The 25179-nt window shown below is 40.5% G+C and overlaps 1 long non-coding RNA gene across 1 annotated transcript; it reads left to right on the forward strand.

Annotated features, from left to right (window-relative positions):
- The first annotated feature begins 6309 nt into the window (after positions 1-6309).
- Positions 6310-15290, forward strand: LOC138158391 (uncharacterized). The gene is made up of 3 exons (XR_011167628.1): positions 6310-6772; positions 11680-11999; positions 12600-15290. It is a non-coding gene; the product is annotated as an uncharacterized lncRNA (long non-coding RNA).
- Positions 15291-25179: the final 9889 nt, after the last annotated feature.

Below are 25179 nucleotides of genomic sequence, written 5' to 3' on the forward strand. Positions count from 1 at the left end.
GGACCATAATGCTCTGAAGCCGATATTACCTTAATCACTGCTCTGCTTTCAAACAGGGTCTCAAAGTACATTTATCTGAGTAGTTCTCTCTTACTTCCTTAGAACAGTCTACATCTCTCTTTAATATTTTATCTAAGAGGTTATGTTTCTTCTCAAGCTCATTTTAAAAATCAGTTTTCCTTACCAAAATGTTCTTTTTCTTCTCCTTTCAGTAACCAAAGTGTCCACATGCAAAAAAGGCAATACCTCATATTTATTTATGTATACATCATTTTCTCTGGTAGAATCTACTTTTTTGATGTTTATTTTGCCTCTGTTTCCCTAGTGCCCAACATGGTATAAATAAGTGCTAAATAAATGCTTATTTGTTTGGATTGTATGTAGTAAGTGCTTAATAAATGCTTGTTGGATTGTATTGGAATGAAACCTAGAAAGTCAAGTAACTTGTCAGAAGTTGTATGGCTTCTTACTGACAGAATTGTGATTTAAATTAGGTCTCCTGAATACCACTCTAGTGGTCCCTCTACAATACCATGCTTCCTCAGCTCATGAACTTCTTATTGCAAATTCTGATCCTGATTAGGTGGAATGAGATGCTTCTAGATATAAATCCCCAGCTACAAAAGTAAATGAGAATGTTGGAGCCCACCTGATATATTATTTGAGGGGTGATGAAAGATGCCACAGTCCCAATATTCCTCTGAAAAGATATCTGATATTTCCAATTAGACTTCTATCTTTGAGTATAAACCTTACTGTAAAAATACAACTGTTAGATGAGATGAGAACATTAATAATTGTAACTGCTATTTCCACAAAACTTTCTAACAAGCCTCAGAACAACCAGCAGCTCCGCAGCAGGTGCTGTAGGTATTATTATCCTCATTTAAAAATGAGGAAACTGAGGCTTAGAGAGATGGAATGACTTTTCCATTATCACAGAAACACTAAGTATCAGAGAATGAATTTGAATCCAGGTATTTCTGCCTCCACTTTCAGCCCTTCCTCCATTAGAACTGCCTTAAATGGTTATTTGCCTTAAATACTTTAGCATGAATTCTCTTGTTAGACTGGAATTCAGGTCTCTAGCCTAGCTATTTCTTTAGAGATCAGGGTCAAGGTTACTAGCCTTACTAGTTCTAGTTTAATCTTAGCAGACATCTGCCTATGGGTTAGAGGTGAGAAGATGAGACAAAGGATGGGGGAAATTTGGATTGGAGAGGTGTTAAGGAATACCTATTATCTTACTGGGGAGACTTCAGATCTGTGGAAGGAAAGGCTTGAGTAAAAACCCTAGCTGGAAGGGGTTTTAGAAGAGGTCAAAAGAGTGCTGAAGGTAGATTCTGTGTCAACATTTGGAGTCCCAACCTCCCTCTTGGCTTCCCAACTTCAAGTCAAGAAAAGGTTCCGTAACTGAAAATGGAGCCATAATTAAGATAGGACAATTTAAGCTTTGCCCCCCAGGCTGCACCATTCAGAGAATACATAAATTTAAAGCACCAATTTTTAAAATTTGTACAATTTAAAAATGTCTATGTTTTCATGTTAACAAAATAACAGTCCTTCAAATGCATAGACGCAATTGATTTTGGCTCCTAGTTAACACCAAAAAAAATTTTTTTAGTCTAAAAATGTGACCTACCAGATGGCACCAAATGGTTAATAACAAACACCTTGAGCCAGTAGTGTAACTAATTCCCTCCCTCGTTTAACTGAACTTGTCTTAACCACTTCTATGATTTTTATATTAAGAATTATAAAGTTGACATAAGGCCATACTTGTTCTTCTTACCTCAGGTGCACTGTTTGCACTGGGCATGATGCTTGCCTTGAGTGTCAAAATTTCCATTTAAGGATCTATTCCCTTGTAGGAGAACAGTTAAGAGACTGAACTCTGGCCTTCATAGCAATGGATTCTCCCCTTCCTCAAGGTAAGCATAGCAGAACGATTACTGTTCCTGGGTAGAGGGTAAGAGACAGAGTAAGAGCAAGAGGCAGGGTGGGCTAATACACCAAACTCTTAGAAAGGAGAGAAGCAATGCTGGACCAAAAAACCTTGGGAATTATAGAAAAATGGGAGTCACCATAGTGAAATAGAAGTCCATGGTACCATCCATCTAGAAAACCAGGAAGGGCCCTCCCAATCATGATAGTCAAGATCCTTCTAATTAGTGGGAGCCCCAGAAGGGCAGGATCAGAACTCCACAACAATCAGATTTATACTCTAAATCCAACAGAGATGATCAAAGTGGCTGAAGTTTGGGACGAGCCAGGATTTTGTTGTTGTTGGTGGTGTTGTTGCAAATAACAGATGAGGTCTGGCTTTTGAAAGTCCTGAAGCTCTAAGGTTTACCAAAATGGCTGCAGGAGAAGAGGAGGAAAATGCCAAGCTATGGTGGCATCCCGTTACGCCAAAATGAGGTGATAGGTGTTGACAACAACTCATGAAAAGGAGTAAATGAGGTATATATCAATGTGTCAGAGTTGGTCTGAAAGCAGAGGTTTGTAAGAACCAAAGTCTAAGGGAGCTGGGGTTCTGCAGAAATAGAATGGGAGATTAGTGTCAGAACCCCGGAGAGCTCCTAGCGGAGCTGTAGGCAAAGCCAGAGGGCTGCATGTTGCCTCAGTAGTGGTGTAGATCAGAGGTTCTCAAACTTATTTGGCCTACTGCCCCCTTTAAAAAAATATTACTCAGCACCCTCCTGGAAATCAACTTTCTTTAACCCTTTAATGGGTTTTTATTTTGAAATTTGCATCATTTCAAAAAATAGAAAACATTTTTTTTAAATGATGCATCTTAAATTTAACAATTTATTGTAAATTTGTAGGTTTTTTCCTTCATTGAAATTTTGATGACACAATATTGCACCATGTAACCATATAGTTTTATATTGTAAACAAGTTATTACATGCACATATTCCTGCTGATGCATGTTGGACTTCCTGACAATGTGCAACATGCTTTCCTGCCAACACCTGCTGGTTAAGACCTGTCAGTGAACTTGACCACTGACTGGTTATAACTTACATTTTGTCTATTTATTTGGAAAATAATGTAATCACTATGACTTCAACTCTGTTACACAATGGATGAAACATGTACAAATGGTTTTTCAAATTTTCTTATTCTCTCCTTATGCTTCTACTTCTCCCTTATTTTTATTCAATGCCTCCCAATTGCACCTGAGGCTACTACTGCTCCCATGGGCAGTATTATCAACTTTGGGAATCTATGCGATAGACTTAGAGTTAACTGAAGGTTTTTTTTTAAGTTTTACTCTACAGCTAGTACTTTCTACCTTCCCCTGATGGTATAGTCTCAAAGTATTTAAATTTCTCATAACTCCCCCTTTAGTTTGATCTGGGGTTTTAGAGATGCACTGGATATGTTTTTTCAGGACTCCTTATAATAAATAGTACATCCACAAGCCAAGGGGAGGCTTTAGGATCCCTGGTGGGTACCATGCATCCCAGGATCTGGAGGAGAGGGATGGGGTCTCTCAGAGCTACTGCTTTGTTCTCAGGACCACCCCCAGTTTCTAGGAGACATAGAACCCCTCTAATTTCACCTATTCCGTGTAGGTTTTCCAGTGACACTGGTCTCCTGGCAGTTCCACAAACAAGACATTTCATCTCTGGTCTCTGGGAATTTTCTCTGGCTGTCCCTAATGACTGAACTGTTTCCCCTCCTCCTCTCTACCTTTTGACTTCCCTGGTTTTCTTCCAGTCTCTGCTAAAATCCCATCTTCTATAGCAAGTTGTTCCCAACCCCATTTAACTCTAGTGCCATTCCCCTGTTAATTATTTCTTATTTATCTTGTCTGTAGCTTTTTATGTGTGTCTGTATATACATTTGCATATCTACACTTTCATATTTATTTCTTTGTTGTCTTACCCATTAGATTGTGGGCCTCCCAAGGTCAAGGGCTATTTTTTATTTGCCTTTCTTTGTATCTCTAGAATTTAGTACAGTGCCTGGCATGTAGCAAGGACGTAAATAAATGTTTATTGATTAGTCAGTTGAACTACTCCAGCCCACAGTAATTTCCCCTTTTTATGAATGGCACTTAGAGTCTGTACTGCAGATTTTATCACTTTACTAAATTGTCTACCTTGCCCATCCAGATAGTAAGTTCCCCGAAGGCAGAGGAAATGCCTTCTCCTCCTTTCCTTCCCACAGCATGCTCTTACCTGGCTAGATCCAGAAAAGGTGACCAATGAAGACTTATGAACTGACTTTAGGGAAGAATTCAGTCATTTGCACTGCTCCAGGGAGTGTTAGTTTTAAAATCAAAGAACGTAGGTTTGAATCCTATCTCTGTTTCTCTTTGATTTGGCCAAGTCACCTCTCCATTTCCTCATCTGTAAAATGAGGGTGTGGGTGAGATAAACTCAAGTTCTTTTCTTTCTGAGGGGGGAAGGCAAGGCAATTGGGGTTAAGTGACTTGTCCAAGATCACACAGCTAGTAAGTGTGTCAAGTGTCTGAGGTTGGATTTGAACTCAGATCCTCCTGACTCCAGGGTTATACCCTATTCACTGCACCACCTAGCTGCCCTACTCAAATTCTTTTCTGACCTTAAATCCTATCATCCTAGAATTTGGATGTCTATGGATACACATATTGTTCTGTTGTGGAATTTTTAATGGAAGAGATGCCTTCAATGGTGTCCTATTATTAACTGAATGAAGCCCAGACTCCTCCTGGCATTCAAGACCTTTTACAAACTGGCACCTCATTAACCTTTAAAGCCTTGGCTTCCACTCATCCTCTCCACTGAACTCTATGCTCCAGCTAAAATGGGCTATTCACTGTCCCTTGTATTGGTCCTTTATTTTCCCACCTCCATGTCTTTGCTTATGTCTCCCCCTGTGTTCATAATACTTTCTCCAGCTCTATCCATTGAAATCCTATCCACCCTTTGAAACCCAGTTCAAGTGCTATCTCTTTAAAACCTCTATAGTTGCAGATTTTTTATTTTCATTATACTTCAGGTACAAAGATACCAAATGGCACCTTTCACCATCCGCTTTATGGTTATTGTGCAGCTTCTATACATGTCTTAGATGTGGAGGTAGAGTCTGATGTCTGTAAGAATAGGAACCCATGTAACTTATCTTTTCATCCCCCTCTAACACTTAACACAGTACTCTGTACATAGCAGGTGTTCAATACTTGGTCACTGAAAGAATGAGTACATTCAAAATGTAAGTACTTTGTGGCCTCTCAGGATCTGCATAGCATGAATCATCTCCCCTTTCTTCAACAATACTATAAATGAACAAAATTATCTTCCTGCCAGGAGAGGTAATTATGACTTTAAGGCTTACAAGGTATTTTTCTCATAGTAACCTTAAAAACCATCAGCACAATTGCAATATTATATTATTATCCCCATTTTACAGATTGGGAAAGGGGGCCAGAGTTCAGAAAAGAAACATGATTTGCCTGGAGTTACATAGCTACTAAGAGTCAGAGTTGGAAATTCAGGTGCCCCTAGACCTGGATTTGCTTTAACACATGCTTGTCTTCAACCCGAAGGACGGGAACACAGATAAACAACCCCCCTCCCCACCTATCTCCACACTTAGACATACACACATCTCTGTCTGGGATAGATGTGTTCTATTGAACAGTAGGATAAGAGTCGCAAGAATAACCACAAAAGCCACCTGCTCTCAGAACTGTGAGAGGCCAAGCTAGGGAGGCTAGGGTAGCAGGAAATCGCTTCTCAGATGCTGAGGACTGGCTTGTCTGACCCTCCCAAACTGACAATCCCTCATTGGGCAGGTTGATGGAAAAGAAAGCTGATTTTCCGAGCTGCACTCCAACGGGACCAGCTGCTCTGTGGGTTTCTCCCCCTCCTCGACATGGGCCGTTGTCATAGCAATGCTGACAATTCCTCCTGATCAGCAGGATACAGTAATTGCTGCATCCAAATCACCGCTAGCTCGTCGGCTTGCTGCCGTTCCTGCCGCTATGTCAGAACTGACATGGACAATTAGGCCGTCTCCTCAGCAACGATTTCTCTTTCTCTGGAATCCCATCAGGGCCAGGGTTTCCTACAGTTTGGCATGCTCTGCTTGCTGAGTGCATACTGAGCTGTCTTTGGCTTTGGTAGAGTTCGGCATCTCAGAGGTGGCCCTAGGTCTTGCCATTACAGGTCACAGGCCCCCTGCACTTTAACATACTTTTTTTTTTTTTGAGGAAGCTTGTAGATCTTAGAGAGTATGTACCTACCTACAAGAGTTCTAGACAAGGACTTAGAAAACTGGTTCCAGCCAAATTCTGCCACCAATTCTCTGGTTGAGCTTGGACAAGTTTTTCTTCTCTTCTTTGTACCTGTTTTCTAATCTATAAAATGAAAGAGTTGGACTAGAAGAATGAAAGGAATTACTAAGACTGGAAATAAGAAAATATGCAGTAGAATACTGGCTCTCCTACTTATTAATGGTGTGACCTTGGACAAGTCACTTAATCTTTTATAAGTCTGTATGTAGTATGTAAAATAAAAATATTTGACTAGATAATCTGTAGAGTTCCTTTAAATTCCAAACCCTATCTATAATCCTATGGTCTCTTACAGTCCTGATCATCCATGATTACCCTATGGAGTACCTGACAGAAGATCTTTGATGATGGTAACAGCTTTGGATAAGGGTCATACTGTTATAGCCTCAGTTGGCCAAATCTGGGACTATCACTGGGACCTTCAAAGGATCACAGAATTGTTATCATAACGATGCTGGAGAACCAAAGGACATGGAGGTTTGGTAGGTTGGAGTGTGTGTGGGGCCATCCATTTTTAAGAGGACCTTTCCAGGTCCTGTGGCTTTGTAGGAACTTCTACCCAGGGACCGCAGGGATAGTAAGACAAAAAGGGGGGCTACAAAAGCTGAGTTTGACTCCCCACTTGTCCTGTGATTAACCTGGCCATTCATCAAAGAGTGGAGTAAGGGTAGGCATTGTCTCACTTGATGGATATGAATGGGAAGATGAAATGAGAACAGATGCCAGCATGAGTGGACTAGAACCAGTTGTAGGTACGGATAGGGTCAGATAGCAGTTGGACCTAACAGAGATGCTGGGTCTAGACCTAATAAAAGAAAACAAAAAGGATGTATTTCAATAACTTCTCCCTCCATTCCACATTTCTTCATTTTTCAGAGTACAATGAGAGAAATTCTTGCAGGGTTTAAATTACAATCTTTCCTCTTTCTGTACCACTCAGATTAATGAGAAGGGGAGATAGCAAAGAAAAATTCAACCCTAGCTGCAGTCTAACTGCAGCCTGCAGCTGGAAGCATTGTCTCTTTTTATGTCTATTTTCTCTTTTAAAGCTATTTGATACTGCTAATAAATTACATGGCCATTAACAGTGAATTACTGAATCTTATGAGTTAAGTATTTCTTGATTGAAGGAAGAAGCTAGCCCAGGGAATGGGGGAGGACAACAAGAGTTGACTGACAAGAATATTTTGCTTTTTTTGTTGTTGATTTGGTGATTTGTTCGTATATTAAAGGTTCTACCCATTTGAATCCAGAAAGAGAGGAAGGAAAAAAGCCCGTGTATGTATATGTCTCTGTGAGTGTGTGCCTGTGTGGTTGTCCCCGAGTGCAGTTTTCTCATTGCTTCTAGGCCAGCACCCTGCAATGATATCCACTCCTCATTTCCCAGTTTTGGCCTAGAGTTTAGGGCTCTCCACAGCCTGGCACTGCTGTACCTTTCAAGTCTCGTTTCATACCATTTCTCTTCATCATCCCCTCTCCTCCACCCCCTTCCTGACTCTGTCTTTGTCATCCTTGCTCCTAATAACGTCCCTCTTGCCCAGTTCGCTACTGAAGTCTTCCCCATCTTTGAAACATACTTTAAGAGTTTAAGGATCTGTGATTTTGTCAGTATAGGTATTCTTTCACTGATACAGATCTTGCTCTATCTGTATCTTAAAAATAGTGTTTGTGCCCCCAAAATCATTCTTGTTATTCAGTTGTTTTTCAGTAATATCTGATTCCTCATGACCCTGTTTGGGGTTTTCTTAGCAAAGATACTGGAGTGCTTTGCCATTTCCCTCTCCAGTTCATGTTACAGATGAGGAAACTGAGGTAAACAGGATTAAGTGACTTGCCCAGGGTCGCACAACTATTATATGTCCAAAGCCAGATTTGAACTCAGGAAGATGAGTCTTCCTGATTCCAGGCCCAGCACTCTATCTGCTGTGCTACCTAATTGGCCTATGGCAAAGCAGGTAATGATTCTCTCCAAACAGCTTGACTGGTACTCACATACATACAGCTACATAGTCCTTTATGTCCCATCATTCCATCTTGTAGGACCTATCAGAGCTTGTGCTTGTCTTTGAGAATTCAGGTTCACCTCCATACTACAAGAAGTCAGTAGAGTAGGGATCTAGGGGGAGATTCAGCTTTCAGACCCCGACCTAACCATCTTCTCCAATGACCTTTCCCTGTCTCAGAACAATCAATCAAACAAAAATATTTATTCAGCTTCTCCCATGTGACAGGCACGATGTTGGGCACTAGCAATACAAATACAGAGAATGAAATGATCCCAAATTTGACGTATCACCTTTTTGGCCTCTTTTAATGTGCTTTTCATGTGATGGTGCATATTAGAGTTGTGTGTGTTGGTTTCTTATCTACCCTTGAGACTATAGGCTTCATGAAGGCAGGGGTGACAGCCCCATCTCAACTTTGTTTCTTCCCCAGGGCACAGCCCAGTGCTCTGGACACATAAGGTGCTCTGTCAACATCAGTTAATGAAAGAAAAGTTCTGCCCTTTGTGAACCTTGGGGGTGACCTGAATGTCAAGTTGCATTTTGGTCTTTTTTGGAGGTCATGGGAATTGAGAAGCAATTACAGAATGCCATGGTGCCACTTGGTGTCTGGGAAACCTCTGCTACCTCTATGACCTCCCAGGGGTCTGTATCATGTAGAGAGAATCAGGACAAAGTAGAGTCTAGGGGAGGAAAAGCTGCTTTGTATGTCCTTGTTTTCCCCTCGGGGAGGGAAGAAAATTCATAAATTAAGGAACTTCTGCTGCTGTGGGTAGATCACCAAAAGTCTTCCTTGCTACTTTGAAACTCTCTGAGTGACTGAGAGTGAGCCCAGGATTGGAAGACTGGACCAATGAACTCCAGACAAAGAACACCCTCAAGATGAGGGTGGTCTGGGAGCAAGCTGCCATTCTGGGTAGGGGCTGGGAGGGAAGAGGATTTAGTGGAGTGCTGCTCCCAGCTTAGGAAGGATCATGGGCCAGGCTAGGCCTGGGGAACTTTAGTTAAGGATTAGGTTAGAAAGCTTAGGTGCCACTCAGTCTGGGACTTAGTTAGAGTTCCTTTATATGCAGTCTAATTACCTTACCCTGGTGTGTTATTTCTGAATTTGTATATTCTCTTCTCCCATAAGTAAGCCCTAGAAAAATGTACTTTTTGTGGTCTAGAATAGGTAGATATGGGGCGGAAGGAAAAAGCAGGAGAAAGATGAAGTCTAGGAATCAGTGTTCCTAGAGAGGGTCACATCAGCACAAGAGAGGGAACAAGTTATTAGGACCATAGGATTTTTAGAACTGAAAGGGGCCTTAGCCATTATCTAGTCTCTAGTCTACCTTCCTCCATGGGGAAACTGAGGCCAGTGATGATAAATTATTTGGTCGAGGTCACATAGGTGAGGCAAGTTTTGACCCAGCATCCTCTAGTGCCAAGGACAGTGTTCTTCCCATTAGGCCACATTGCCCCTTTTGGGGTCAATTGCAGCAGATCTCTGGGTTGACATCTTTAAGAGAACTTAGGGACCAGGCCTAGGTATGAAATATAGGAAACAGGTTTTTTCCCAAAGTAAGTTGTGAAAGATGAAAACCCTAAGGTCAAAAGACATAAATTATCCCAGAGGGGGATCTAGTCTCATAGGAAAGTGACTCATAAGCAAACCAGTGAGGACCAAGGTCTGGAGCTCTGGAGATGAATTGAATTGCATTTTTATTTGCCCCAGAGAATCATGGGTATCATATCCTTAGCTCTGGGGTATCAGTCCTTGGCAGATGAGAACTTCTTCTGGGCAGGTTAGAGCATGGTGCTACAGAGGAGAAGGTGGGGTTTGCTCCCTTGGGTGACCAAAGGCAGCTTGAAGGCACAGTGGATGAAGCAATGGCCCTGGAGTCAGAAAGACGGAGATCAAATCTGACCTCAGTCACATACTGACTGTGTGACCTTAGGCAAGTCACTAATTGCTGTTTGCCTGAGTTTTCACTGCTGTAAAACTGAGATAATAATAGCACCTAGTTCCCAGGGTTGTTAGGAGAAAATCAAATGAGATGATATTTGAAAAGCACCTAGGCCAATTTCTGGCACGGAGTTGGTGCTTAAGAAATGCCCATTCCTTTCCCTTTGCAGAGCAGATAGGCTGAGCTCAGCCAGCTCTCTTCCAGACATATGCTGTGGGTCACAGAGACACTGGGCCCGAGGACATGACCCAGTGCAGTTAGCTTCTCCTTGTGGGAGCTCAACCTCCTGATGGCCATTTGGGAGGGTCACCTTCCTGCTCGAAGGATGCCTCATTAGCATTGGCTCAGATCATAGGCAGCAGTTATCAAATCCATCCTGGGAACAGAGGAGCATTTGCCAGACTTGGGACTCCCCAAAGAGGACCATAGCTGTGTTTTGTGGCTGGGAAACAAACCAACAGAATAAATCTGGCCTGTGTGGGGAGAGGCAGGGCAGGCAGAGGCAGAGACAGGAGGGTCCTGCATGGGCGGATTTGCCAGGAGCTGCCTCTGAGTTGTATCCCCTGTCTCACCTCTCTGCTCCCCTCCGGAAGCCCTCAGCAGGGGCCCCTAGGCAGGCCTTGCCTGTATATCTCTCAGCTACACCAGACAATGTCCGGTTTGTTTCCTGTTTGTTCTCTGACTAGAGGCCTGGGCCAGATGGGTGGGCACCTAGCCCTCCAGGGGACCAGGATAGCTCCAGATCTCACTTCGAGGATCTTTTGACTGGAACCTATTAGACCTTCCTTCCCTCCTTCCCCCTATCCCCCCACTCCAACCTGCTTCCAGGTACCTATTCCTTACCAGTCATGATAACAACAGATTATAATGGTGAACAGTTCTGGGCCTAATGGGGAACTAGCCAGATCGAGGAAACTTTCCCAAGGGAAAAGTTTCTGGGGCTGGGATGAAAGACACTAGCTGAAAGGATTCCAAGGTTCTACCTTGTTTTTGTGCTTCTATTTCTCTATATTCTTGAGAGTACATTTCTCTGTGTGTCTGTGGGTGTGTGCAGTGGGGATGGGTATGCAGGGGGAGCTGTGAAAATATTATGAATGTGTGTCTGTAACCCCTGCCCCACCCCCTCAGGGGAAGGGCTTCCCACACGAGGGGGGCATTGGAGATCAACCCTACAAATTCTTCTCTGTAACAAGTTGGCTGCCAACATTGTGCTTGTCTCCCTCACAGGCACTCCCCTGCCTATGATAACTCCCTACACACCTTCAACTCTACCTAATTCTTTCTACCCTCTTCCATCAACCCCACCTCACCTAAGAGAACACAAGTATTTTCCTTCAATTGAGAGACTCTTGTTTTCCCTTTCTCTTATACTTCATTCTTCCCTCCCTCCCTTCTTCCTTCCCTAATTCTTTTCTTTTCTTTCTTCCTTCCCTTCTCCAGCCACAGAGTCTCCTGAAAAACTAGACAGAAAGGAAACAGCGCACTTACCACACACTCAATATATGTGAATTCCACTGCCTTATACCACTGAACTCCTGGCTTGATTTCTCAAAGCCCTGGGTGGTAGGATCTGTACTCATCACAGCGTGGGTAGACGGACATCAATATGTAGCTACAGGTTTGGATGAAGATGGCCTGGAGACAGGCTGCTGGATTAGATGACCTTGAGGTCATAGCCCACCATCTGCTCTGTGATCCATGGTGCCTCTCTACATTCCTGGATGAAAAGGGACAGACTGAGGTGCCCTTTTTGAATCAAGGTTGGTTAAGCTCACAGAGCAAGTCAGAGGAAAATAGAGAAACCTAAAGATTTGTAGGAATTTTTACTCTTCCCTCTGTCAAACACATGGCAAAATTTCCCTACTTCTCTCCAGAGGAGTATTAGCTGAAGAGAGTCCTCACAGAGTGGAGAGATTTCTAATTCTCAACTCTAAAGACTCACAAGGGTCCTGGATACATCAACAATCTGAAGAAAGAGCAAAGCAGGGCAAACCTGGAACCAAACAGAGAGCTGGTCAAAGTTGATCCTCAGATCCTCCCCCACTGTCCCTTCCTGGGCCCATCTACATTATTAGGACTTGGATCTTCTCCTGGTCCAGGTGTTCAATGTCCCTCTGAAGCCCAGGACCTCCCACTGCAATACCCCTTGTCCTGCTCCCATCCCTGACAGACCTTCCTCTTCAGCAAAACATCCCTCCCTTTCTCTACTCTGCCTAAGGTCCCTGTCATTACCAAATTAATCTAGCAGTTATAAAAAAAGTTGTGTATGATTAATAATGATTAATTTGTTATAAAGTGAAAAAATCAATCAGCTTGACATCAGATGATCTATATTTGAACCCCATCTTTGTGTCTTACAGGCTGTGGGATCTTGGACAAGTCACAACATCTCCTCTGAGGCTATTTCCTCATCTGGAAATCAGGGATAATAATATCTCTACTTCATGGGGTTGTTCCTAAGGATGGCATTTTGGAAAACAAAATGCTAGATAAATGGGAAGTCATTTTTTTTGTTGTTTTAAATAGTATTTTATTTTCCCCCCACAATTACATATCAAGAAAATTTTAGCATTCACTTTTACAAGATTTTGAGTTCCAAATTTTTCTTCCTCCCTCAATTGGGGAATGGCTTGTATTCTCATAAATTTGACTTAGTTCTCTATATATTTGAGAAGTGAGATCTTTATCAGAGACACTTGCTGTGAAGATTGTTTCCCAGCTTTCTGCTTTCCTTCTAATCTTGGTTGCATTGTTTTTGTTTACACAAAAGTTTTTTTTAATTTAATATGATCTAAATAATCTATTCTACATTGTGTAATGCTCTGTGTCTCTTGTTTTGTCATGAATTCTTACCCTCCCCATACATCTGACAGGTAGACTCTTCCTTGCTCTTCTAATTTGATTGCTTCATTTTCTATGGTACTTTTAGCAAGATATAGTTTCCTTCTTTATCTCTTCTAATTAGTTCTATTTTTGCTTTTACTTTGTTTACTATAAGGATTGCTACCCATGCTTTTTTTTTACTTTAGCTGAAGCATAATAGATTCTGCTCCACCCTCTTACCTTTACCCTGTGTCTGTCTCTCTGCTTATGTGTTTCTTGTAAGCAATATATTGTAGGATTCTGGTTTTTATCCATTCTGCTCTCTGCTTCCATTTTATGGGAGAGTTAATCCCATTCACATTCACAGTTATGATTACTACCTGTATATTTCCTTCTATCCTAGTCTTCCTCCTGTTTATCCTCTCTTTCCTTAATGTAAAGCCATTTTGATGAATTTCTCTCTCATATATCTACTTCAGCTGTTGTTTTCTATTAGCCTCTTTCTTCCCTTCAATCACAATGGACTTATATTCTTTCTCAAAGAATCTTATATAACAGGTTGCTCTCACATATGCAATAAGCTGAGGAGGGAGGAGTGGTATGACATGTCATATAAATTCCAAACCAAACTATTATTGGCTCGTGTGCCCCTAACTCACTAAAAACAAAAAACAATTCATTTCTTCTTAGATTTGAATGTTATTCACAAATCACCTCAGCTACAAATTCATCATTAACTATGTAACCAGATCAGTAAAAGCAGAGTAAAATCAAGAAACATCAGACCATAGGATTCTATGATATAGTATTTTCCCCATTTCATGTTAGACTTTGTTTTCATACTCTAAAGTAGACAAAATTATAAGTAACCCCAAAATTCAGTGTCTTATTACAGTCCCATCTTCTAGTAAAATGGGAGAGGGACGGAGGCACTTAATCCACATTTGGGTGTGTATGTTGAGATTAGGGCAGACGAAAGACGATTTTGATAATTCTCTTGGTCATAACTGCCTGGATGAACCTAACAACAGAATCTTTATTTTCATAGTTTCACAGCTCCTAGATCAGAGAAAAGCTATGGCATATGAATGTGTATATCATCTATTTTTGCTAGCTTGGTCCTGAAAGGGGCATTGCTCAAATGCCCAAGGATTGTGCTTGTGTAATACCATCTATCCCAACTCCAGTGTACTGACAAATGGCAGGGGACAGATGGGGCTGTGTGGTTGCCCCAGTTGCCAGTTATATTTGCTTCCAAACACCATGCTATTCTTTTATGTCTTCCATCATTTCTATAAGGGAGTCTATCCATTCTTGACCCAATGTAGCCTGGGTACTAATAATCTCATGATGAAGGAGCAAATGAAGTTATTTCAAAATGTGAAAGTCAGTCCATTAACAAGCATTTATTTATTGAAGGCTTACTATGTGCTGGGCTCTTTGCTAAGAGCTGAGGACACAAAGAAAGGGGGAAAAAGTTCCTGTCCTTTTGCCCTCAATAAGCTCACATTCTAATGGGAGGAAAGTAATGTCAAAATATTGGTTTTTTACACTGATTGCTCATATTATGTGCTTGTGTTCACTCTGAAATTTATTCCATTTAGGAGAATATGTGAATAACAACTTGTTTGAAACTGCAATGGTTCTGTGATCTCCCTAGTGTGGGTACTCCCTGCAGGGGTTCAGATAGCAACCTAGTGATGCATTCTTATGCTGTGTTATTTTGTCCATATTTTGTCATAAGTACTTTTTAGATAGAACCCAACCTGCTAAATGTGTGTGTGTACACATACACATACACACAAACACTCACACACTGAAGTAATTTTTTTTTGTTTTAAATAGTATTTTATTCCTCCCACACACACACAATTACATATCAAGAAAATTTTTGGCATTCGTTTTTACAAGATTTTGAGTTTCAAATTTTTATCCCTCCCTCAGTTGGGGAATGATGTGTATTCTTATAAATTTGACACTTCTCTATACTGAGTCAACTGTCTATTGGTTTTTTGTCAGATATCAGGTCACCCCAGATATCCTCAGGGTAACCTGAGAAACAAATAAAAATACAAAGTTGTCTTTGATCAAACTCTGAAGACACTGTCTGCTTCTTTGGTGAGAGTGATGGTATGTAGTAGGTGCTTAATAAATGCTTTCTGATTGATTTACTTAGAGAACCCAGAGTTAAATAAAGATTCATAGGTGGTTTAAAAACCTCTATGGTTCTTAGCACCCTCTATTTAAGCTACATAAATGTTAGTGATTATTATTAATTAAACTATAATTAAAAGACATATTTGAGTTTATTTCACTTATTTCTCTTGTCAACATTCTGAGGTAGGTAATATGAGTATTATTCCCATTTTACAGAAGAGAAAACTGAAGTTCAGGGGAGGTAAGTGATTTGTCTAAGGTCACATAGCTCATAAGTGTTGCAATCTGAATGTGACACAGAATCACATAGTATCTCAAAGCTGGAAGAGAATGAACCTCAGGGTCTGTTTAGTCCAATATATATTGGAAAAAGAATCCCTTCTATGTCATAGATAAAAAGTGGTTATCCAACTTTAACTTGGTCACCAATGAACAGAAACCCTAATCTCCCAAGGCAGCCTGTTGCACTTTTTGAGAGTTTTAATAGAAAGGAAGTTTGGGGTTTTTTCTTCCCTGCATTAAGTCTGAGTCTGCCTTTTTGCAGCTTCTACCCATTCCATTCCTCCTTGTCCTACCCTCTGGGGCCTAGCAGAACAAGTTGAATCCATCTTCCACATCACAGTCTTTCTTTCTAATGATACTTGAAGGTAGCGATTGGGTCTACCTCCCCCCAAGACTTCTCTAGGCCAAATATCCCCAGTTCCTTCAGTAGCATTTCATATAGCATAAACTCAATGCCCTCCTCATCCTACTTACTCTTCTGGATGCCCTCTCAACTCATATGCTTCAAGTTGAAGTGAGATACTTTTTTTTGAGGACTGGCATATTTAAATAAGATATCAGATTTCTTGCCAGGATTGCTCCTCATTGAAAATCCATGATCTGTTGCTTGGACTTGTGTAACTGGCTCATTGACTATTGTGTCCCAGCAGTCTATGCATATTGTTGACTTCCAGAAAGCATTAAGGAGGACAATTCTCTCCTCCTCTTTCATTTTTCTTTAACTTTTCTCAACAAACTATTCCCCCTGTAACTTTACATTTGTTTCTTATTCATGTATTATCTCTTTATTTTCTTGTAAATAATCACATATTTTATAGGTCTTTGTGATTAAACTATACTTTAGACATATGATTTCCTTTGATTCTCACAATAGGTTGTGAAAATATTGTTATCCCATATTATAGATGAAGAAACTGAGGCTTGGGCATGTTAAATGACTTGCCCAAAGTTGTAGGATAACATAAATTCAAATCTTCTGAGCTTAAATCCAGTGTTCTTTCCACTAAATCATGCTACTTTTCAGTTGTAAAAAAAAAAGCCATACTGGTCACTTACCTTTTTTCCACTGCATCTGGTTTTCTGGGTCTTAACACAAATTATGAGTGTAAAGAGGACAGTGGTCTGTTTGTAGCTGTAGGAATATCAGGCTGCATCTGTTGGACCTACTCTAGTTCATATGATTCTGGGACCCCTAACTACTTCCTGGATTAAACATGTTGTTTGGGTTCGTTACCTGTTTATAGTCATGGCTCATGCCCTCACTGCTACATCCGTAATTAAAACTGTATCAAATAACCATGGACACAAAAGCATTTAATTGAAACAGGATATCAAGATTAAATATAAGGAATAATCCCTGACCCTTACAGAGAGGGGTGTAATCCCCCATAGATTCCCACACTTTATGGGAGAAGAAACATGTCTTCCTACATATCCTTAGACACTAGCATTGCATCTTAGTTGGAATTACTCTTATGGTTATCTCCCAGAAACTAGATGTGCTTTATTGTTGGCTCCTCACCCCTTCTATAGTTCTTATTTCTACTTGTTTCCAAAGCTTCTACTTTCTGCTCTTCTCCCTACCCGCAATCTATTGCTGTCATCTGCTTCTAGGCTGTTTCTCTGCTAAATTGCTATTACCATTTATTGCTGCCCTCTTCTTTCCCTCTAAACTGCTAGTATATGATGGAACTGTCTTTGGCTTCTGGGAACTTCTTCCTCGTGTGTGTGTGTGTGTGTGTGTGTGTGTGTGTGTGTGTGTGTGACTGTCCATGACTAGAAGTATTCCAGCTCTTTTGTTAGTCAGTCCCATACATAGCTGAACCCATCTAACTGACATAGAAAAGTCCCTCATGTCAAGATTTCTTCTTTTTCCCCAACCATGTCATTATTCCATTAGCAGAAACTTAGGATATTTAGCCTGGGGTGTGTAAATTCCCTCCATTTCCCACCATACTTCTGGCAGCTAGTGCCAAGGCCATGAAAACTGTCTTGTTTCAATTACTTTCAGGTTCTACACACCTCAATGAGGCACTTAGTGACAGTGGAGCTAGCAACATTTTTCTTACATTCCTGAACTACACCCATGTCTCTGTCTTCCTTATATTACTACTATTATTATATATCAGTGGATTACTGTTTGTCATAACAGTGAACTCAACTTCACATGGAGAGTCAAGATATTTACCCTTTGATCCAATGATCTCACTACTAAGGTTCTTCCCTAAGGTGGTTCTTGAAAAGAAAAAATTATATATATATATATATATATACACACACATCCATGTACATATACATATATATAGCAGCTCTCTCAACAGTAAGCAACTGGAAACAACTTACATGTCCAATGATTAGAGAATGGTTGAACAAAATTTCTATGTGAAAGTAATGGAATGTTATTATTCCATGAGAAATGAGAACTATGAAGAACATAAAGGAAGAATATTAATACAGGAAAAGTCACACGAAGTGATGTAGAATGGAGAAAGTGTAATTAGAACAATAACCAAATCAGTAGCTGACATGCATGTAGTGCCTTAAGGTTTAGAGAAGTCTTACATACTATTTCATTTGTTCTCATGGTATTCCAAATATTTAATATCATTCCCTCCAGATATTCTCTTTTCCAGGTTAAGAATTACAAATCTATTAAAGGGACCTAACTGAGTTATAATGAACTGAGGAATATTTCCTCTGAAACTAAGGAATTATCTTCACCCTCTCCCTTCTCCACCATTCTCATATGACTTGAAAATCTGCAGATGGTCCATGTCTTCAGGGAATCAGACAGACTGGTTAGAGTTACTTCATTTTCTTCTTTATTTGACACTTCATATTCTAGGGACCTTATCTCTTATGGGGTAAGGGGAACTAAGCACTCACTTTTCTCTTTATAGAGTTAGAGATACCTTATAAAGCCATGATATGCCCTCAAATACTACATTGAGGTCAGAAAGTGAAGGTAAAAGTTTTAGCTCATTACTCCTAACATTGCTGAGAGTCTCAACAGCTAAAGGTCCCTGGTGGTGCCCCTCTAGGAGCACTGGAGAAGAATGTCTAATATTAAAGAAGAACTCAGGTTCTTTGGCAGCCAATGGTTAGTATAACTCAATAGCATCCTCAATAGCATACCTGAACCCTCTGATTGAATCTGAAATACACTTAAGGGACAACATTTTTTTTCTCTAAACACAGATATCAAGGATCCTGAACTGATGAGGATAATCTCTTACCCAGGAGAACTGGGCTTTCCTTAAGCAGCAAAGGCCCTTGAGGCTTAGACAATGCTACCTCAAGGGGGCAAGCCTGAGCTGCCCAGGATAAAAGACCTACCAGGTCACAGGAGAGTCTTGTTAGAACAACAGCTCATGTGGCGCTCTCCTTGGTGCTGCTGCTGGCCTGGTCTGTTTCCCTACCTGCCTGGAACCTAACTGGTAGTGGCTAGTCTGGTTTTAGATACTTCATTACTCAACTACTACCACTGGTGTGGCCTCAAAGACCTTCAGTCATAATTTCTGTATCTCTCCTAACCTGAGATTCTTTATGGTCACGTTCTTTGACCTGGATTTGCTTATCTTGACATCAGGATATAGTGGAAAAACCATTTACATGGAAGTCGAGTGATATGATTCTAGTGTTATTGTTCATTACTTGTGTGATTGTGGGCAAGCCACCTCACTGGGTTTCAATTTCCTACTCTATAAAGAGGTTGGACCAAATGATCTCTAAGCATATTTCCAGTGTTGTATCCTATGTTCCAAGAGCCTTTTTAATCTTGCCTTTCTTTGCTCAAAGGACCCTTCCAAATCTGCAATTCAATGTCCTAATATTCCTTAAAGCTCTTGTCTTCTTTTGCTCCTTGGACTTTACATTCTCTAAGAAGCTCTTTTATCCTTTTACCTACAATGGCAGTACATGATCTGCCTCTTCTTTCTCTTTCCCCAGTGACATTGCCTCATGCCATGACTCTAACCTGGTGGATTTTGCTTACAACTAAGTCAGTCAGTCAGTCACTAAACATTTATTAAGTATTTACTATGTGGCAGGCACTGTGCTAAGTTCTGGGGATACAAAGAAAGGAAAATGACAGTCATACTCACCAAGAGCCCACATTCTAATGGGGGAGATAGTTTGCAAATAACGATGTACAAACTGTTATAAATGATAAGTCGGAGATGATCAACAGAAGAAGGCACTCATATTAAGGAAAGCTTCCTGCAGAAGGTGGGATTTTAACTGGGCCTTGAAAGAAGCCAGGGAAGTATCAGGCACCCCATTAATCTACACACCTCTGCTGGGGCTTACAAGCCCACATGGTACAGAGCACTGTCATCTTTTTTTTTTTTTCAAAAGTGCTCCTAAGAAAGGGTTATATCCAGGCTTATCTTTTTCCATCTTGTCTGAAAGTAGTAACGCATGGAAGGGCAGCCTCAGATGTGTCCTGACTACAAACACAATTCCCCTAAGTCTCTTGCTCATAGGTCAGTGTGGTGTGCAGCTCCTGAAACCCTTCCAAGGGCTATGTCATACTCTGCAAATGCTCCTGGAAATTCTGTGACTATTAATCAAGCAACTCTTCATTGTTCACATTAGATGGGGAGGCATTCCAAGGCATTTAAAGAACAATTAACCATTTTTCCCTTTTTTAGTTTGAAATATTGATGGCATTGATATGGGCAGAAGTTTTGCCCATCCCTCTCCACTGGCAATCAGAGCTTGTAGGTGCAATGAGAATTTGTTGAAAGCTTCACTTTTATTTTTTCCTCAGATTAGCTGAATAAGTGAATGAACAAAAAAAAAAACATGTATTAAGCACTATATGCTCAGCCTTGTGCTCAGTTCTGAGAATACAAATATGCTCTCAAGAAACTTTGATTTTAATGAAGGAAGGGACAACACATATAGGGAAGTGGTGACCAGGGAGAGGTGTTTTAGTCTGGCAAGTCATAGGGACAGTGGATGGAACTACAGGGCAATTGATTGATATATCCTTTCCAGAAGTAAGTGTTGATTTGATTACTATTCCCAAAGCAAGAAGTGGAAAGGGGAAAAGGTATACCTGTGACAACATGACAGGAAGATGGCTAGATCTAGGTTAGCTAGATAGAGTGATCAGTCTCCCCAATCTGGAAAGCTGGTCCCCAGTTGGGGAATCCAAGCAGTGGCACAGTAGCAGGGCAGGAATATGGCTGGGGTGAAACTTGTTTGGGGGTCTGTAGTTGGATGTAGTGAGCTCTCATCAATAACCATAACAGCACCCTAGGGCAGAAAACCCAGCAGCAGCAGCAGCGGCAGTAGAAGTGGGAGACAGGACAACATGGTGACTTGGGATATTGATGGCTACAATACCATGTAGTGACATCCAGAAACTAGAATAGACACATGGGACTTTGGCAAGTAATTACCTCCCTATGTACCTCAATTTACTATGCTGTAATGAAAGGAATTGGATTATAAAGGGCTAAATTCCCTTTTAGGTTACATTCTAAATTCCCTCTTGGCTCTAATCTGTATTCTAACATTCTCAGCTTCAAGGTTCCTTCCACCTCTGACATTCTATGCTCTAAGACCCATTCTGGCTCTGACATTTTATGTTCTAAGGTCCCTTCCATCTCTGACATTCTATGTTCTAAGACCCATTCTGGCTCTGACATTTTTTGTTCTAAGGTCCCTTCCATCTCTGACATTCTATGTTCTAAGACTCCTTCTACCTCATTTCTATAAAGAGGAAGCTGGACTGAAGTAGTCTAAGTCCTTTCCCTTTACTTCCCTTCCCTTTACTAATTATACTTTCTTTGTGTTTTTCTTTTTTATTCTTATTTTTATCAATGTCTTTGTTTTATGACTCCTTTATTTCTGAATATATCCTTCCCTACCTAGTGAACTTTCCTTTGCAACAAATGTTTTAAGAATAAAGGAAGTAGTTCAGTGAAACCAACTAAAATATCAATTGCATCTCCCAGTGTAGGCAACAATTCCCCACCCTTAGTCAACCATCTTTGGAGGTACATTATCTCAACATTTCCCTGGGCCCAAGCTTGGACATAGAATTACAATGTTCCATTTCAGTTTTTTGTTCTTTCCATTTGCATTGTTGTGGTACATGTAGTTTATATTATTGCAAAACTCTCTTCTGTCATTAACCTCTCAAGGTTCAGCAAAATCAAACTGTCCCTTAGGTCCCTGTTTTTCTGTGCTAATAGAAGATCACAGGTCTCCTTTGCTTACATCATTCATGTGAACTAGGTCCCATTCACAGAAGGGTAAATAGTAATTCCAGAAACTGCCTCAGTCTGAGCTGGATGGCATCTGCTGCCACGTGAGTTAAACTTTCCTTCAGTAGAAGCCTTCCTAAAGATTGTACCTCCAGAGAGAGATTAATAGAGGACTATTGAGATCTACCTTTTCACAAAAACACTCCCTTAGCCACCTCTGGTTTTTGTGTGACTTTATCTCCCTCATAATAGAAAAGAACTGAAGCCTCTGCATCCTGTCCAAACCCAACTGGGCAACGCCTCCTACTTCTCAGGACAGATGTAAAGTTCTGGGACTTCTGATCAGTCAAGAGGCAATATGGGGTCGTGGAAAAAGTAACTGGGGACGTTCAACTTCAACAGCCACTTTTACTAAATGACTGACCAGCCTGCTCTTGAATTCTCATTCTTTAAGAAAGCATCCATTAAATGCTTGCTATGTGCAAATCACTGGGGATGCAAATAGAAAAGCAAGACAATTTCTGCTCTGAAAGAGTTCACATTCTTTTTTTTTTTTTTTAAGCAATCGGGATTAAGTAACTTGCTCAAGGTTACACGGCCAGTTATTTCTGGGTGTGGTGCTGAGTATCTGAGCCCGGATTTGATCCAGGTCATCCCGACACTGGAGCCAGTGCTCTTACTCGCTGAGCCACCTGGCCGCCCCTAAGCAATTGGGGTTAAGTAACTTGCTCAAGGTTACACAGCCAGGTGTTTCTGGGTGGGTGCTAAGTGTCTGAGCCCGGGATTCGATCTCCAGGTCTTCTCAACACTGGAGCCGGTGCTCTTACTCGCTGTGCTACCTGGCTGCCCAAAGAGCTCACATTCTAATAGAATAACACTTATATGGAGGTTTCAGCTGCAGGTCAGATGGAAAGGTCCCATGATTCTTGCACATGGTGATGCATATTTTTCAATGTCATGAACATAATCTCTAGGGATGGTGCGTGGAACTACAGGGAAATTGATCGATATATCCTTTCCAGAAGCAATAGTAGTGTTCATTTGATTACTGTTCCCAAAGCAAGAAGTGGAAAGGGGAAAAGGCATACATGTGACAACGTGACAGGAAGGTGTCTGATAATCATATCTATTTCTGCTGTTGAATCCTTTAACAATGTCAAGTTCTGGAGGAAGCTAGGTGGTGCAGTGAATAGACCACTGGCCCTGGAGTCAAGAGGACCTAAGTTCAAATCAGGTGTCAGACACTTGATATTTAACTAGTTGTGTGACCTTAGGCAAGTCACTTAACCCCAATTGCCTTGCCTTCTCCCCTCAAAAAATAAAAACAGAAAAAAAAACAATGCCAAGCACTTTGGTGGTAAGAACTTCAGAAACCAAAACAGAGGATTTTATCTTTGATTTTAACTGCTTACCAGTGCGACTGCTTCAGTGACTGGGCTGGAAATAAGACTGGTAGGTAGGTGGGGAGGGTTGCCATTGTTGGAGTTCTTGTATCTACCTATTTACTGGTGGCAGTTCAGCAACTGATGATGATGATGACAGTTAATCTAGGAAGAGACCAGCCTTTCTTCTATACTTTGTCATATATGCTTTCTTGTAGGATTTCCAATCAGATGGGACCTTAAAGTTCATCTGGGTCAGTAGTGTCAGACTCAAATAGAAACAAAGCCACTAAACCATACAGAAGAACCCTGTGGGCTACATATTGACTTAGAAAACCACATGTTAATATCATCTATGTTCCGTTGTATTTTTATTCATTTGGAGACACATTTACCAATTATGTTTTAATCTAGTTCTGATTGCCTCATGTTTGACACCTCTGATCTGAGCTAGTGTCTTTTTTAAAACCAAGACTGGAGCTCTGATTCCAAACTGAGGCTCCTTCCATCATACCATATTGTCTTCCATCTTATCTATCTAACCAATCAATCCTGAATGTATCCAAACCCAACCATCCCCATATTTATATCATTAATGCCCTGTGGGTTGCCACCTTCTACTGATAAGTTGTTCTAGGGCCAATTTGTAGCATTTTCTTCTCCAATAGAGGCAACCAGGCTACAAAAAGGTTAGAGTATTGGTCCTGGAGTCAGGAAAATGTGAGTTCAAATCCAACTTCAGACATTTATTAACTGTGTGATCATGAGCACTTAACCTCTGTCTCAGTTTCCTCAATTGTAAAAAGAGGAAACCCCTTGTAAGGTTATTGTAGGGATCTAATGATATAATGAAAGTAAAGTATTTTTCACATAGCAAGCATTAATAAATGCTTATTCCCTTCCTTTATTCCTCTTCCCATATTTCCTGGTATAGAGATCATGTCTGACCACACATATACTCAGACTCAGACACCCAGATATACCCTTCTCACAAAGAGGAACACATACTAATACACATGGGCAAATGAACACAATCGTCAACATGGACACAGAACACAAAATTCAGATACTGGATGTTGGATACATAAGCATTTCTAATATTTGTGGGAATGGAAGCAAGTCACTATATTGGGGAGGGAGATGGAGATATCTGAGTATTTATTCCACCCCTTACTGAGCTATCCTGGAAAGTCATTTCCTCACTATGGGCTTCAATTTCATCTCTATGAGGGAACACGGAGTTAAGAATGTTCTAGTCATCACTAAACTCCCTTCTGGCTATGAAAATCTATGGTTCTGATTTCAGTCATCTCTCATCAATCAAATCAGTTAACATGTATAAAGAGCTTTGCAAATCATAAAGCATCACATAAATGCCAATAATACTATTATTAATAGGCAAAAGCCACCAAATAATTATATTTATTTAATTAAAAGAACTTTTTATTGATACTTTCTTTTCTTACATCTCCTAAATATTCCATGTATTCCTCCTCTATCCTCTTCCCAAGAGTCATCCTATACAATAAACAGTGGATTGGGGGGGGGGTGAGAGGAAGAAAAATCACCATAACTGATTGATACATTTAGAAAATCTGAAAACATGTTCAATATGTAACACCTGTTGACCTCTCACCTTCAAGGGATAGGTTGGGGGTGTCTTATAATTTTGTTACATTTACTTTTGATTTTTGCTGTGTCACTGATATTTCTATTTACATTGTTGTAGTTAACATCTTTTTGTACCTCTGTTTACTTCATTGTGCGTCAGTTCATATAGATCTTCCCATGTTTTTCAGTATTCATCAAACATGTCATTTCTTACAACACATTAGTATTCCATTACATCCATATGCCACAATTTGTCTAGTCATTTCCCAGTTGATAGACATCTACTTTGTTTCCAATTCTTAGCTATCATTTAAAAAAAAACCCAATCATAAATATTTTGGAATCTATGGGGATTTTTTTCTTATTGATGGCTTCCTTGAAGTATAATCCCAGCAATAGAGTCTGTGGTTCAATGGGCATTTTAGTCACTTCAATCACATTATTCCAAATTACTTTTTAAAATGGTT

Source organism: Petaurus breviceps, unplaced genomic scaffold, assembly GCF_028583685.1.
Source record: "Petaurus breviceps papuanus isolate PSGF00001 unplaced genomic scaffold, PetGlider_PUasm1.0 174, whole genome shotgun sequence".
Classification (NCBI taxonomy): domain Eukaryota; kingdom Metazoa; phylum Chordata; class Mammalia; order Diprotodontia; family Petauridae; genus Petaurus; species Petaurus breviceps.